Below are 18096 nucleotides of genomic sequence, written 5' to 3'. Positions count from 1 at the left end.
AGCAGTGATATTAATCTAACAGCCTGCACTATGATATGTAACACAACATGCTGAAATCTTGTAAGATTAACCATCAAAAGCAGACAAAGCAAAAAGAAAAAAAAGAAAACATAAAATGGAACAACTTGTGATGAGCTGTCCTCAGTAATTTCTCTGTCTACAGATGCTGCCTTTAGCCAGATCTAAGAGCACATCCCCTGCTGGGTCTGAATAGACGAAGGCTACAGGTGCATAAGGCCTTTTGTTCTCTAAAGGCTTTTGGCGGTCTGCTGGTAGGATTGATCTCAGAAGCAGATGAATCTTTGCTTTATGGTTCCCTGAATGGAATAAACATTCTGCAATTGAAATAACATGCCCCTCAAAATGTCTTTGCCAACGCACAGTGTGGTGAATCAATTTGGCAGCTCAGCAGCAAGACCGTAATTGTACAATACTTTGTAACCTCTCCCATGCTCGAGAGCTGTGACATAGTGTGATACAATACAAAGACAGGGGCGCCTGCATATTAACAGACAGACATCACGCAAAACACAGACGTTCTCAGCCAATACTGCCATTCTTGTGTCACTTTGGGATAGCAGCAAGCTACAATATAATAAAGTGAATGAGCTACTACAAGACAAAGCCCCACTATCTTCTACTACATTATATAAAGTTGTCACATCTAACTACAGCTATAAACAACTATCAAGCTGATTTCCCCACCGCTAACTTACCAATCCATTCTGAGCAACATCTCAGAGACATATAAACAGTTAGACTGTAACTGGTAACATTTGTTCTACATCCTGCAAACTATGCAGAGGGTTGGTAATTAATCTATTTCATCACACCCCAGAGAGAAGGTCAGAAATTTTAGCAGTGTTGGGCTAACGTATAATAACATGATGTGCACACCACATCATAGATTACTGAATTTCACCCTAGGGGTGTGCTATATATAGTACTGTATATTTTAAATCGGGTTGGGTATAGGATGGCGACGCTCGGGATCCTGGCAATGCCAGCATCTTGACAGGGTTAGGATACCGACACCTGTCAATCGATATCCTAACCTTCCCCCACTCCCTACCCCTAACCCTCCCTCCCTGGTGCTTAAACCTAAACCTCCCCCTCTAGTGCTTAAACCTAAACCTCCCCCTCTAGTGCCTAAACCTAAACCTCCCCCTCTAGTGCCTAAACCTAAACCTCCCCCTCTAGTGCCTAAACCTAAACCTCCCCCTCTAGTGCCTAAACCTCCCCCTCTAGTGCCTAAACCTCCCCCTCTAGTGCCTAAACCTCCCCCTCTAGTGCCTAAACCTCCCCCTCTAGTGCCTAAACCTAACCTCCCCCTCTAGTGCCTAAACCTATCCTCCCTCCACCCCCCCCCACACCCTAAACCTAACCCAACCCCCTTGGTGCCTAACCCTAAACCTCCCCATAGGGCCTAACCCTCCCGCTAACCCTGCTACTTACCTTCGGGATGCCGGCATAGGTATTCTGACAGGTGTCGGGATTCCAGCGTCAGCATTCTGAGTGCCGGAATCCTCGCGGTCGGTGTTATGACTGCATCCCATTTAACCACCAGTATTACTGACATGCAATAATTGAATAGCAAACAGGAACACCAATTATATATTGTTTAGCAAACTAACGTCACCTACTGCTCCCCTGGGTATCGCTCTAAACTGGAGTAATGTAACGAAATATTAAATATACAGAAAATTGTGTATGTTTTCTAATAAAATTAAATTAATTAGAATGTTCAATATTATTTCATGTGTAACGATCAAGCTTTAATAATAGTCTAAAATGAGTACAATGATATTTCCATTATTAAATTTTCTGGTTTAATTAATAATCTGATGTAATTGATTAGTTAGCATTTGTGGTCAGCTGTAGCATGTCTCAATCAGACTTTCTTTAAGTTTAGAATCAGTATAGAGGCAGCCGTGGATGTCGATGGCAGCCGTGTATTATAAGCACTAAGTGTGTTATAACACAAAGTGTAATTATATAACAGTTAAAAAAAAACAATAATCTACATAAATTTGCAACTGGACTGAACATCTTCTATTTCTTGTCATCCCTGCAGGTATGTTACCCATTCTACAAGCTGCATAGTCTAACTAGTGCTTTGCAATCACTCAGATCAGCTGTTTGGATTTTAAAAAGTATGTTACCCATTCTACAAGCTGCATAGTCTAACTAGTGCTTTGCAATCACTCAGATCAGCTGTTTGGATTTTAAAAAGTATGTTACCCATTCTACAAGCTGCATAGTCTAACTAGTGCTTTGCAATCACTCAGATCAGCTGTTTGGATTTTAAAAAGTATGTTACCCATTCTACAAGCTGCATAGTCTAACTAGTGCTTTGCAATCACTCAGATCAGCTGTTTGGATTTTAAAAAGTATGTTACCCATTCTACAAGCTGCATAGTCTAACTAGTGCTTTGCAATCACTCAGATCAGCTGTTTGGATTTTAAAAAGTATGTTACCCATTCTAATCTAGCAAGCAACATATTGCTCTTACATTTCTGCATAATGGATTTTATTTCTGTTAGCAAAGATATAGATGTAATGACTTGATTGTATTTTGTATTACCTGGGTGGGGGATGTTGTTCAGTGATGCCTAGTTTATGGTAGGATACTGCTTGTGTTTACACAAACCCAGTGCCAAATTTCTTCATTGATTAGTTAGCATTTGTGGTCAGCTGTAGCATGTCTCAATCAGACTTTCTTTAAGTTTAGAATCAGTATAGAGGCAGCCGTGGATGTCGATGGCAGCCGTGTATTATAAGCACTAAGTGTGTTATAACACAAAGTGTAATTATATAACAGTTAAAAAAAAACAATAATCTACATAAATTTGCAACTGGACTGAACATCTTCTATTTCTTGTCATCCCTGCAGGTATGTTACCCATTCTACAAGCTGCATAGTCTAACTAGTGCTTTGCAATCACTCAGATCAGCTGTTTGGATTTTAAAAAGTATGTTACCCATTCTACAAGCTGCATAGTCTAACTAGTGCTTTGCAATCACTCAGATCAGCTGTTTGGATTTTAAAAAGTATGTTACCCATTCTACAAGCTGCATAGTCTAACTAGTGCTTTGCAATCACTCAGATCAGCTGTTTGGATTTTAAAAAGTATGTTACCCATTCTACAAGCTGCATAGTCTAACTAGTGCTTTGCAATCACTCAGATCAGCTGTTTGGATTTTAAAAAGTATGTTACCCATTCTACAAGCTGCATAGTCTAACTAGTGCTTTGCAATCACTCAGATCAGCTGTTTGGATTTTAAAAAGTATGTTACCCATTCTAATCTAGCAAGCAACATATTGCTCTTACATTTCTGCATAATGGATTTTATTTCTGTTAGCAAAGATATAGATGTAATGACTTGATTGTATTTTGTATTACCTGGGTGGGGGATGTTGTTCAGTGATGCCTAGTTTATGGTAGGATACTGCTTGTGTTTACACAAACCCAGTGCCAAATTTCTTCATTGATTAGTTAGCATTTGTGGTCAGCTGTAGCATGTCTCAATCAGACTTTCTTTAAGTTTAGAATCAGTATAGAGGCAGCCGTGGATGTCGATGGCAGCCGTGTATTATAAGCACTAAGTGTGTTATAACACAAAGTGTAATTATATAACAGTTAAAAAAAAACAATAATCTACATAAATTTGCAACTGGACTGAACATCTTCTATTTCTTGTCATCCCTGCAGGTATGTTACCCATTCTACAAGCTGCATAGTCTAACTAGTGCTTTGCAATCACTCAGATCAGCTGTTTGGATTTTAAAAAGTATGTTACCCATTCTACAAGCTGCATAGTCTAACTAGTGCTTTGCAATCACTCAGATCAGCTGTTTGGATTTTAAAAAGTATGTTACCCATTCTACAAGCTGCATAGTCTAACTAGTGCTTTGCAATCACTCAGATCAGCTGTTTGGATTTTAAAAAGTATGTTACCCATTCTACAAGCTGCATAGTCTAACTAGTGCTTTGCAATCACTCAGATCAGCTGTTTGGATTTTAAAAAGTATGTTACCCATTCTACAAGCTGCATAGTCTAACTAGTGCTTTGCAATCACTCAGATCAGCTGTTTGGATTTTAAAAAGTATGTTACCCATTCTAATCTAGCAAGCAACATATTGCTCTTACATTTCTGCATAATGGATTTTATTTCTGTTAGCAAAGATATAGATGTAATGACTTGATTGTATTTTGTATTACCTGGGTGGGGGATGTTGTTCAGTGATGCCTAGTTTATGGTAGGATACTGCTTGTGTTTACACAAACCCAGTGCCAAATTTCTTCATTGATTAGTTAGCATTTGTGGTCAGCTGTAGCATGTCTCAATCAGACTTTCTTTAAGTTTAGAATCAGTATAGAGGCAGCCGTGGATGTCGATGGCAGCCGTGTATTATAAGCACTAAGTGTGTTATAACACAAAGTGTAATTATATAACAGTTAAAAAAAAACAATAATCTACATAAATTTGCAACTGGACTGAACATCTTCTATTTCTTGTCATCCCTGCAGGTATGTTACCCATTCTACAAGCTGCATAGTCTAACTAGTGCTTTGCAATCACTCAGATCAGCTGTTTGGATTTTAAAAAGTATGTTACCCATTCTACAAGCTGCATAGTCTAACTAGTGCTTTGCAATCACTCAGATCAGCTGTTTGGATTTTAAAAAGTATGTTACCCATTCTACAAGCTGCATAGTCTAACTAGTGCTTTGCAATCACTCAGATCAGCTGTTTGGATTTTAAAAAGTATGTTACCCATTCTACAAGCTGCATAGTCTAACTAGTGCTTTGCAATCACTCAGATCAGCTGTTTGGATTTTAAAAAGTATGTTACCCATTCTACAAGCTGCATAGTCTAACTAGTGCTTTGCAATCACTCAGATCAGCTGTTTGGATTTTAAAAAGTATGTTACCCATTCTACAAGCTGCATAGTCTAACTAGTGCTTTGCAATCACTCAGATCAGCTGTTTGGATTTTAAAAAGTATGTTACCCATTCTACAAGCTGCATAGTCTAACTAGTGCTTTGCAATCACTCAGATCAGCTGTTTGGATTTTAAAAAGTATGTTACCCATTCTACAAGCTGCATAGTCTAACTAGTGCTTTGCAATCACTCAGATCAGCTGTTTGGATTTTAAAAAGTATGTTACCCATTCTAATCTAGCAAGCAACATATTGCTCTTACATTTCTGCATAATGGATTTTATTTCTGTTAGCAAAGATATAGATGTAATGACTTGATTGTATTTTGTATTACCTGGGTGGGGGATGTTGTTCAGTGATGCCTAGTTTATGGTAGGATACTGCTTGTGTTTACACAAACCCAGTGCCAAATTTCTTCATTGATTAGTTAGCATTTGTGGTCAGCTGTAGCATGTCTCAATCAGACTTTCTTTAAGTTTAGAATCAGTATAGAGGCAGCCGTGGATGTCGATGGCAGCCGTGTATTATAAGCACTAAGTGTGTTATAACACAAAGTGTAATTATATAACAGTTAAAAAAAAACAATAATCTACATAAATTTGCAACTGGACTGAACATCTTCTATTTCTTGTCATCCCTGCAGGTATGTTACCCATTCTACAAGCTGCATAGTCTAACTAGTGCTTTGCAATCACTCAGATCAGCTGTTTGGATTTTAAAAAGTATGTTACCCATTCTACAAGCTGCATAGTCTAACTAGTGCTTTGCAATCACTCAGATCAGCTGTTTGGATTTTAAAAAGTATGTTACCCATTCTACAAGCTGCATAGTCTAACTAGTGCTTTGCAATCACTCAGATCAGCTGTTTGGATTTTAAAAAGTATGTTACCCATTCTACAAGCTGCATAGTCTAACTAGTGCTTTGCAATCACTCAGATCAGCTGTTTGGATTTTAAAAAGTATGTTACCCATTCTACAAGCTGCATAGTCTAACTAGTGCTTTGCAATCACTCAGATCAGCTGTTTGGATTTTAAAAAGTATGTTACCCATTCTACAAGCTGCATAGTCTAACTAGTGCTTTGCAATCACTCAGATCAGCTGTTTGGATTTTAAAAAGTATGTTACCCATTCTACAAGCTGCATAGTCTAACTAGTGCTTTGCAATCACTCAGATCAGCTGTTTGGATTTTAAAAAGTATGTTACCCATTCTAATCTAGCAAGCAACATATTGCTCTTACATTTCTGCATAATGGATTTTATTTCTGTTAGCAAAGATATAGATGTAATGACTTGATTGTATTTTGTATTACCTGGGTGGGGGATGTTGTTCAGTGATGCCTAGTTTATGGTAGGATACTGCTTGTGTTTACACAAACCCAGTGCCAAATTTCTTCATTGATTAGTTAGCATTTGTGGTCAGCTGTAGCATGTCTCAATCAGACTTTCTTTAAGTTTAGAATCAGTATAGAGGCAGCCGTGGATGTCGATGGCAGCCGTGTATTATAAGCACTAAGTGTGTTATAACACAAAGTGTAATTATATAACAGTTAAAAAAAAACAATAATCTACATAAATTTGCAACTGGACTGAACATCTTCTATTTCTTGTCATCCCTGCAGGTATGTTACCCATTCTACAAGCTGCATAGTCTAACTAGTGCTTTGCAATCACTCAGATCAGCTGTTTGGATTTTAAAAAGTATGTTACCCATTCTACAAGCTGCATAGTCTAACTAGTGCTTTGCAATCACTCAGATCAGCTGTTTGGATTTTAAAAAGTATGTTACCCATTCTACAAGCTGCATAGTCTAACTAGTGCTTTGCAATCACTCAGATCAGCTGTTTGGATTTTAAAAAGTATGTTACCCATTCTACAAGCTGCATAGTCTAACTAGTGCTTTGCAATCACTCAGATCAGCTGTTTGGATTTTAAAAAGTATGTTACCCATTCTACAAGCTGCATAGTCTAACTAGTGCTTTGCAATCACTCAGATCAGCTGTTTGGATTTTAAAAAGTATGTTACCCATTCTAATCTAGCAAGCAACATATTGCTCTTACATTTCTGCATAATGGATTTTATTTCTGTTAGCAAAGATATAGATGTAATGACTTGATTGTATTTTGTATTACCTGGGTGGGGGATGTTGTTCAGTGATGCCTAGTTTATGGTAGGATACTGCTTGTGTTTACACAAACCCAGTGCCAAATTTCTTCATTGATTAGTTAGCATTTGTGGTCAGCTGTAGCATGTCTCAATCAGACTTTCTTTAAGTTTAGAATCAGTATAGAGGCAGCCGTGGATGTCGATGGCAGCCGTGTATTATAAGCACTAAGTGTGTTATAACACAAAGTGTAATTATATAACAGTTAAAAAAAAACAATAATCTACATAAATTTGCAACTGGACTGAACATCTTCTATTTCTTGTCATCCCTGCAGGTATGTTACCCATTCTACAAGCTGCATAGTCTAACTAGTGCTTTGCAATCACTCAGATCAGCTGTTTGGATTTTAAAAAGTATGTTACCCATTCTACAAGCTGCATAGTCTAACTAGTGCTTTGCAATCACTCAGATCAGCTGTTTGGATTTTAAAAAGTATGTTACCCATTCTACAAGCTGCATAGTCTAACTAGTGCTTTGCAATCACTCAGATCAGCTGTTTGGATTTTAAAAAGTATGTTACCCATTCTACAAGCTGCATAGTCTAACTAGTGCTTTGCAATCACTCAGATCAGCTGTTTGGATTTTAAAAAGTATGTTACCCATTCTACAAGCTGCATAGTCTAACTAGTGCTTTGCAATCACTCAGATCAGCTGTTTGGATTTTAAAAAGTATGTTACCCATTCTAATCTAGCAAGCAACATATTGCTCTTACATTTCTGCATAATGGATTTTATTTCTGTTAGCAAAGATATAGATGTAATGACTTGATTGTATTTTGTATTACCTGGGTGGGGGATGTTGTTCAGTGATGCCTAGTTTATGGTAGGATACTGCTTGTGTTTACACAAACCCAGTGCCAAATTTCTTCATTGATTAGTTAGCATTTGTGGTCAGCTGTAGCATGTCTCAATCAGACTTTCTTTAAGTTTAGAATCAGTATAGAGGCAGCCGTGGATGTCGATGGCAGCCGTGTATTATAAGCACTAAGTGTGTTATAACACAAAGTGTAATTATATAACAGTTAAAAAAAAACAATAATCTACATAAATTTGCAACTGGACTGAACATCTTCTATTTCTTGTCATCCCTGCAGGTATGTTACCCATTCTACAAGCTGCATAGTCTAACTAGTGCTTTGCAATCACTCAGATCAGCTGTTTGGATTTTAAAAAGTATGTTACCCATTCTACAAGCTGCATAGTCTAACTAGTGCTTTGCAATCACTCAGATCAGCTGTTTGGATTTTAAAAAGTATGTTACCCATTCTACAAGCTGCATAGTCTAACTAGTGCTTTGCAATCACTCAGATCAGCTGTTTGGATTTTAAAAAGTATGTTACCCATTCTACAAGCTGCATAGTCTAACTAGTGCTTTGCAATCACTCAGATCAGCTGTTTGGATTTTAAAAAGTATGTTACCCATTCTACAAGCTGCATAGTCTAACTAGTGCTTTGCAATCACTCAGATCAGCTGTTTGGATTTTAAAAAGTATGTTACCCATTCTAATCTAGCAAGCAACATATTGCTCTTACATTTCTGCATAATGGATTTTATTTCTGTTAGCAAAGATATAGATGTAATGACTTGATTGTATTTTGTATTACCTGGGTGGGGGATGTTGTTCAGTGATGCCTAGTTTATGGTAGGATACTGCTTGTGTTTACACAAACCCAGTGCCAAATTTCTTCATTGATTAGTTAGCATTTGTGGTCAGCTGTAGCATGTCTCAATCAGACTTTCTTTAAGTTTAGAATCAGTATAGAGGCAGCCGTGGATGTCGATGGCAGCCGTGTATTATAAGCACTAAGTGTGTTATAACACAAAGTGTAATTATATAACAGTTAAAAAAAAACAATAATCTACATAAATTTGCAACTGGACTGAACATCTTCTATTTCTTGTCATCCCTGCAGGTATGTTACCCATTCTACAAGCTGCATAGTCTAACTAGTGCTTTGCAATCACTCAGATCAGCTGTTTGGATTTTAAAAAGTATGTTACCCATTCTACAAGCTGCATAGTCTAACTAGTGCTTTGCAATCACTCAGATCAGCTGTTTGGATTTTAAAAAGTATGTTACCCATTCTACAAGCTGCATAGTCTAACTAGTGCTTTGCAATCACTCAGATCAGCTGTTTGGATTTTAAAAAGTATGTTACCCATTCTAATCTAGCAAGCAACATATTGCTCTTACATTTCTGCATAATGGATTTTATTTCTGTTAGCAAAGATATAGATGTAATGACTTGATTGTATTTTGTATTACCTGGGTGGGGGATGTTGTTCAGTGATGCCTAGTTTATGGTAGGATACTGCTTGTGTTTACACAAACCCAGTGCCAAATTTCTTCATTGATTAGTTAGCATTTGTGGTCAGCTGTAGCATGTCTCAATCAGACTTTCTTTAAGTTTAGAATCAGTATAGAGGCAGCCGTGGATGTCGATGGCAGCCGTGTATTATAAGCACTAAGTGTGTTATAACACAAAGTGTAATTATATAACAGTTAAAAAAAAACAATAATCTACATAAATTTGCAACTGGACTGAACATCTTCTATTTCTTGTCATCCCTGCAGGTATGTTACCCATTCTACAAGCTGCATAGTCTAACTAGTGCTTTGCAATCACTCAGATCAGCTGTTTGGATTTTAAAAAGTATGTTACCCATTCTACAAGCTGCATAGTCTAACTAGTGCTTTGCAATCACTCAGATCAGCTGTTTGGATTTTAAAAAGTATGTTACCCATTCTACAAGCTGCATAGTCTAACTAGTGCTTTGCAATCACTCAGATCAGCTGTTTGGATTTTAAAAAGTATGTTACCCATTCTACAAGCTGCATAGTCTAACTAGTGCTTTGCAATCACTCAGATCAGCTGTTTGGATTTTAAAAAGTATGTTACCCATTCTACAAGCTGCATAGTCTAACTAGTGCTTTGCAATCACTCAGATCAGCTGTTTGGATTTTAAAAAGTATGTTACCCATTCTACAAGCTGCATAGTCTAACTAGTGCTTTGCAATCACTCAGATCAGCTGTTTGGATTTTAAAAAGTATGTTACCCATTCTACAAGCTGCATAGTCTAACTAGTGCTTTGCAATCACTCAGATCAGCTGTTTGGATTTTAAAAAGTATGTTACCCATTCTAATCTAGCAAGCAACATATTGCTCTTACATTTCTGCATAATGGATTTTATTTCTGTTAGCAAAGATATAGATGTAATGACTTGATTGTATTTTGTATTACCTGGGTGGGGGATGTTGTTCAGTGATGCCTAGTTTATGGTAGGATACTGCTTGTGTTTACACAAACCCAGTGCCAAATTTCTTCATTGATTAGTTAGCATTTGTGGTCAGCTGTAGCATGTCTCAATCAGACTTTCTTTAAGTTTAGAATCAGTATAGAGGCAGCCGTGGATGTCGATGGCAGCCGTGTATTATAAGCACTAAGTGTGTTATAACACAAAGTGTAATTATATAACAGTTAAAAAAAAACAATAATCTACATAAATTTGCAACTGGACTGAACATCTTCTATTTCTTGTCATCCCTGCAGGTATGTTACCCATTCTACAAGCTGCATAGTCTAACTAGTGCTTTGCAATCACTCAGATCAGCTGTTTGGATTTTAAAAAGTATGTTACCCATTCTACAAGCTGCATAGTCTAACTAGTGCTTTGCAATCACTCAGATCAGCTGTTTGGATTTTAAAAAGTATGTTACCCATTCTACAAGCTGCATAGTCTAACTAGTGCTTTGCAATCACTCAGATCAGCTGTTTGGATTTTAAAAAGTATGTTACCCATTCTACAAGCTGCATAGTCTAACTAGTGCTTTGCAATCACTCAGATCAGCTGTTTGGATTTTAAAAAGTATGTTACCCATTCTACAAGCTGCATAGTCTAACTAGTGCTTTGCAATCACTCAGATCAGCTGTTTGGATTTTAAAAAGTATGTTACCCATTCTACAAGCTGCATAGTCTAACTAGTGCTTTGCAATCACTCAGATCAGCTGTTTGGATTTTAAAAAGTATGTTACCCATTCTACAAGCTGCATAGTCTAACTAGTGCTTTGCAATCACTCAGATCAGCTGTTTGGATTTTAAAAAGTATGTTACCCATTCTAATCTAGCAAGCAACATATTGCTCTTACATTTCTGCATAATGGATTTTATTTCTGTTAGCAAAGATATAGATGTAATGACTTGATTGTATTTTGTATTACCTGGGTGGGGGATGTTGTTCAGTGATGCCTAGTTTATGGTAGGATACTGCTTGTGTTTACACAAACCCAGTGCCAAATTTCTTCATTGATTAGTTAGCATTTGTGGTCAGCTGTAGCATGTCTCAATCAGACTTTCTTTAAGTTTAGAATCAGTATAGAGGCAGCCGTGGATGTCGATGGCAGCCGTGTATTATAAGCACTAAGTGTGTTATAACACAAAGTGTAATTATATAACAGTTAAAAAAAAACAATAATCTACATAAATTTGCAACTGGACTGAACATCTTCTATTTCTTGTCATCCCTGCAGGTATGTTACCCATTCTACAAGCTGCATAGTCTAACTAGTGCTTTGCAATCACTCAGATCAGCTGTTTGGATTTTAAAAAGTATGTTACCCATTCTACAAGCTGCATAGTCTAACTAGTGCTTTGCAATCACTCAGATCAGCTGTTTGGATTTTAAAAAGTATGTTACCCATTCTACAAGCTGCATAGTCTAACTAGTGCTTTGCAATCACTCAGATCAGCTGTTTGGATTTTAAAAAGTATGTTACCCATTCTACAAGCTGCATAGTCTAACTAGTGCTTTGCAATCACTCAGATCAGCTGTTTGGATTTTAAAAAGTATGTTACCCATTCTACAAGCTGCATAGTCTAACTAGTGCTTTGCAATCACTCAGATCAGCTGTTTGGATTTTAAAAAGTATGTTACCCATTCTAATCTAGCAAGCAACATATTGCTCTTACATTTCTGCATAATGGATTTTATTTCTGTTAGCAAAGATATAGATGTAATGACTTGATTGTATTTTGTATTACCTGGGTGGGGGATGTTGTTCAGTGATGCCTAGTTTATGGTAGGATACTGCTTGTGTTTACACAAACCCAGTGCCAAATTTCTTCATTGATTAGTTAGCATTTGTGGTCAGCTGTAGCATGTCTCAATCAGACTTTCTTTAAGTTTAGAATCAGTATAGAGGCAGCCGTGGATGTCGATGGCAGCCGTGTATTATAAGCACTAAGTGTGTTATAACACAAAGTGTAATTATATAACAGTTAAAAAAAAACAATAATCTACATAAATTTGCAACTGGACTGAACATCTTCTATTTCTTGTCATCCCTGCAGGTATGTTACCCATTCTACAAGCTGCATAGTCTAACTAGTGCTTTGCAATCACTCAGATCAGCTGTTTGGATTTTAAAAAGTATGTTACCCATTCTACAAGCTGCATAGTCTAACTAGTGCTTTGCAATCACTCAGATCAGCTGTTTGGATTTTAAAAAGTATGTTACCCATTCTACAAGCTGCATAGTCTAACTAGTGCTTTGCAATCACTCAGATCAGCTGTTTGGATTTTAAAAAGTATGTTACCCATTCTAATCTAGCAAGCAACATATTGCTCTTACATTTCTGCATAATGGATTTTATTTCTGTTAGCAAAGATATAGATGTAATGACTTGATTGTATTTTGTATTACCTGGGTGGGGGATGTTGTTCAGTGATGCCTAGTTTATGGTAGGATACTGCTTGTGTTTACACAAACCCAGTGCCAAATTTCTTCATTGATTAGTTAGCATTTGTGGTCAGCTGTAGCATGTCTCAATCAGACTTTCTTTAAGTTTAGAATCAGTATAGAGGCAGCCGTGGATGTCGATGGCAGCCGTGTATTATAAGCACTAAGTGTGTTATAACACAAAGTGTAATTATATAACAGTTAAAAAAAAACAGTTGAACAAACAATGAACAACATCTACAACAAAGTAATTACAATATCATTCCTTACCAGTAGTTTGTGTGCTGTGCATTATTGATTGTATTGCAAAAATGTATCAAAAACTTCTATTAATGATCTCACTCCATGGAATCATCTCTAAGACTACTACATCCTTTACTCTCCCTGCAGCTCATCCTTTTGTACATATTGCTGCCTCAGTACTTTCCTCTTCTCTTACAAACACATATGAGCTTTTAACTTATCTAAACACATTGACAATAACATCCACAACCTCTCGCCATAACAAACATTCTGTCAAATCCCACAAATATATTTATATCTCGCTCCTGTTGCTTCTATTAGCTGGTGACATATCTCCAAATCCAGGCCCAACTCACATGCCACACCCACAACAAACTATAAATCCAGCTAACCTCATAAATATTGCATGCCTCCCTTCACCATCCAAGTCACTAAAATGTGCATTATGGAATGCACGCTCTGTCTGCAACAAACTAACATCCATCCATGACCTCTTTATTTCAACCAACCTCAACCTTCTGGCAATAACAGAAACATGGCTAACACAATCAGACACTGTCTCCCCTGCTGCACTTTCACATGGTAACCTACACTTCTCACACACCTCCAGGCCTGGCAATTGTAAAGGAGGTGGGGTAGGAATATTACTCTCCCAATCTTTCACATTCACAGTTCTCCCACAGGTACCTTCACTCACATTTACATCATTTGAAGTACATTCTATCAGGACTTTCACCCCTTTCTCTCTGCGAGTTGCTGTTATCTATCGCCCGCCTGGGCCACCGCACCAATTTCTGGAACATTTTTCAGCCTGGCTCCCTCACTTCCTATCCTCAGACATCTCCACCATCATTATGGGTGATTTCAATATCCCCATTGACAGTCCACAATCTCCTCATGCCACCAAACTATTATCTCTAACCTCCTCTCTTGGCCTCTCCCAATGGACTGACTCCTCTACTCATAAGGAGGGCCACTGCCTTGATCTTGTATTTACCAGACTATGCTCAGTTTCTGATTTCACTAATGCTCCTTTCCCTCTCTCAGATCACAATCTTATCACCTGCACACTTTCCTCCATTACATCAACCTCAATGTCAGTGAAATCAACCAAACCTACTAAAACCCGCAGAAATATTAATGTGATTAACTTTCAACAACTATCTACCTCTCTACAACAACAACTCTCACCAATTTCAGCACTCACTTCTCCTGAGAATGCTGCATCACAGCTAAACCAGATTTTAGTAAAAGCCCTCGATGAAGTAGCTCCAGCTACCCATCACACTCCGCGTAGACTCAGACGTCAACCGTGGCATTCTAACTTAACAAGGCATCTACAAAAACTCTCACGTAAAGTAGAACGTCAGTGGCGAAAGTCTCGCACTCCAAGTGACTTCCTCACATATAAGTCTATCTACAACTCTTATCGTACTGCTCTGGACACTGCCAAGCAAATATATTTCCAATCTCTAATCTCTGCTCAAGCCTCTAACCCCAAGCGACTTTTTAATACATTTAAACTGCTTCTTACCCCTCCCTCACCCAAGCCACCTGCTACTATCTGTGCACAAGATCTTGCTTCCTATTTCAAGGACAAGATTGATAATATCCGAAATGAAATGTTATTCTCTTCCTCAGCTAGTGACCTACTCAATTCCCTACCTGAACCCTCTGGCACATTCTCTTCATTTGACCCCACAAATGAAGATGAAGTATCTACACTCTTCTCATCCTCCTACTCTATTACCTCTCCTCTAGATCCTATACCCTCACAAATTAGTAAAGCTCTGTCTCCTGTGCTCATCCCAACCCTAACTAAAATCTGTAATCTCTCTCTTTCTACTGGCATCTTTCCATCACTGTTCAAGCATGCAGTGATTACTCCCATTCTGAAAAAACAAAATTCTGACCCTAACACTCTCTCTAATTACCGTCCTATCTCCCAGCTCCCATGCCCCTCCAAGCTACTGGAGAGACTTGTCTACACCCGCCTCACACACTTTCTTAACACCCACAACTTATTGGACCCACTTCAGTCTGGCTTCCGTTCCCAGCACTCCACAGAGACAGCACTGACTAAGGTAGTAAATGATTTGGTCACTGCCAAGGCTAAAGGCCATTACTCACTTCTAATTCTTCTAGATCTCTCTGCTGCTTTTGACACTGTTGACCACTCTCTTCTCGTACAAACATTACAATCCCTAGGTCTTAAGGACACAGCCCTTTCTTGGTTCTCTTCCTACCTATCTGATCGCTCTTTTTCTGTTCGTTTTTCTGATTCTGCCTCCTCTTCGCTACCTCTATCAGTTGGAGTACCGCAAGGCTCTGTCTTAGGTCCTTTGCTATTCTCAATCTATACCACCTCTCTTGGCAAACTAATCCGCTCTTTTGGATTTCAGTACCATCTGTATGCGGATGATACTCAAATCTACCTATCCTCTCCAGATTTATCACCATCTGTATTGGTCCGTGTCACTGAATGTATTTCTGCCATTTCATCTTGGATGTCATCTCGCTACCTGAAACTTAATATTTCTAAAACAGAATTAATTATATTTCCACCGGCCAATAACAGTTACCAATCTGATCTCTTTATCACTGTTGATAACTCAACAATCCACCCCACCCCACAAGCTCGCTGCCTTGGTGTCATCCTTGATTCTGAATTGTCCTTTGTTCCCCACATTCAATCTGTCTCAAAATCATGTTACATACATCTAAAAAACATATACAAAATTCGACCATATCTCACACAAGACACTGCAAAAACTCTAATCCATGCACTCATTATTTCCCGCATTGACTATTGCAATAGTCTCCTTACTGGTCTTCCCAAAAACAGGCTATCGCCATTACAATCCATTATGAATGCAGCTGCGAGGCTTATCTTCCTTGCCAAACGTTCATCATCTGCTGCCCCGCTCTGTCAGTCCCTCCATTGGTTGCCAGTTTTCTACCGTATTCAATACAAAATACTGTTACTTACACATAAGGCCATTAACCGAATTACACCAACATACATCTCTTCACTCATCTCAAAATATCTCCCAACCCGACCTCTCCGCTCAGCACAAGAACTGCGTCTCTCATCCCCACGCATTACTTGCTCCCATTTACGGTTACAGGACTTTCTTCGGGCTGCACCTACTCTATGGAATGCCTTACCACACACAATAAGACTTACCTCTACTCTTCAATCCTTCAAGCGTTCCCTGAAAACTCACCTCTTCAGACAAGCTTATCAGACTCCAGAACCGACCACATAACCTTCATAGCTTCCATGTCTTATCACATCCCCTCTCACAGTCCATACATAACCTCACATATTGTCTTTCTTTCACATACTCCTGACATTTTGCCGACATTCCTATGTGACTGGATCAAGCAGCCCACCAAGAAACTCTGCATTCTGGCCAGACCAAATTGCAATATATATAGCACCTATCCTTGTGTATCAATGCCTGTTTCCCTATAGATTGTAAGCTTGCAAGCAGGGCCCTCTTACCTCTATGTCTGTCTGTTATTACCCTGTTTTGTTCTATCAATGTTTCCAATTGTAAAGCGCAACGGAATATGCTGCGCTATATAAGAAACTGTTAATAAATAAATAAATAAATAAATGTGCACGAATGTAACAATTATAATCAATTTATATATTTATTTTTTATATCGCAGCTTCAAAAGATGAAAATGAAGCTCCTCCCCCTACCCACCTTTAAGTCCCGGCTGCTCCCTTGTGATAACTATATTTGTTTCATCTAAATTCTAAGAAAAAAAAACCCAGCATGATATTTCACTGTTCATAATGTTTGGTTTTGTTCAGTAATAATGGTTATGTAAAACGGGAGGCATGTCTTTTACCATTTCAGTTTTCATTTTTGTCTGTTGTCTTTTCTACATATGTATGTTACTGTATTACTGTATTTTTGTTCAGTACTTTTTCCTGTAACTGCTTTTTGTCATTTGAATGACCATATCCCTTTCCCCCACCCTTTATTTTGCACCTGTATTATCTATTTTCTTTTGCTCATCAATATAAAAAAAAAAAAAAAAAGCTCTATGGAGATTTCAGCACACTATATTGTGGTAATACATTAGTCCAGCGGTTCCCAAACACGGTCCTCAAGGCACCTAAACAATTCAGGTTTTAGAGATAACCATGGTTGAGCACAGGTGGTTAAATCAAATTGGCTGAGGTACCAAGTCACCTGTGGTCAAGCATGGATATCCTTAAAACCTGGACTGTTAGGGTGCGTTGAGGACCGACTTTAGGAACCTCTGCATTAATCCATCAACCTCCATCAAATTGGTCACTTTTTGCCAATGTTTTTATATTACAAGGACATATTGTACTGGGGGTTTTTTTGAGTCAAAGAGCTTTGTCTGACAGCCATAATCTATTGTGGTCAATAGATGACATTTCATCTTACCGGGGTTCAGAGAACACAATATGGCAGCTCAATAGATGCAAATACGAGGTATGTCTATTAAATAACGAGACTGATTAAATAACTCATCTTTATTTATTGGTATTACAAATTTAATGTTTGTCCCCTTTCCACTGGTGGAAGCCATGGAGCAAATCAATTTCTGTTAGTTGTTTCAACATATCTGCCGTTTTCTTCTTTACAGCATCAACTGATTCAAAATGTCTCCCTTTAAGCACTGATTTAACTTTTGGGAAAAGATAAAAGTCGCAAGGTGCTAAATCGGGCGAATATGGAGGATGTTCAAGTGTAGTAATGTAATTGTCGGTCAAAAACTGCTTCACAGAAAGTGCTGTGTGAGCAGGTGCATTGTCCTGGCGAAGAATGAAACCATTTTTCCACAGTTGCGGCCGTTTCTTTCTGACTCTTTCTCTCAGCTTTGTCAAAACTTCCTTATAATAATGCTGGTTAACTGTTGTGCCTTCTGGAACCCATTCTTGCAAAATTACACCTTGATATCAAAAAAATGTTACTAAAAAATTTTAAATTGACACGTCGTTCAACTTT

General features: G+C 38.1%; 1 protein-coding gene across 10 annotated transcripts in view; it reads right to left on the bottom strand.

Moving 5' to 3' along the window:
- TBCK (TBC1 domain containing kinase) overlaps positions 1 to 18096 on the bottom strand; it is a 328992-nt gene that overhangs the window by 296137 nt on the left and 14759 nt on the right. Inside the window, exon 1 of one of the 10 annotated variants that reach the window (XM_088479473.1) lies at positions 2586 to 2643. The exons of the other annotated variants lie outside the window; for them this stretch is intronic. The gene's annotated coding sequence lies outside the window, so the exon portion shown is untranslated. Of the gene's footprint in view, positions 1 to 2585; positions 2644 to 18096 lie in introns of those variants that run through there. 10 annotated transcript variants of the gene reach the window in all.

This window comes from Taudactylus pleione, unplaced genomic scaffold, assembly GCF_031769625.1.
Source record: "Taudactylus pleione unplaced genomic scaffold, aTauple2 ptg000236l, whole genome shotgun sequence".
In the NCBI taxonomy this organism is placed as follows: Eukaryota; Metazoa; Chordata; class Amphibia; order Anura; family Myobatrachidae; genus Taudactylus; species Taudactylus pleione.
This window is presented reverse-complemented; position numbering and strand designations above follow the sequence as displayed.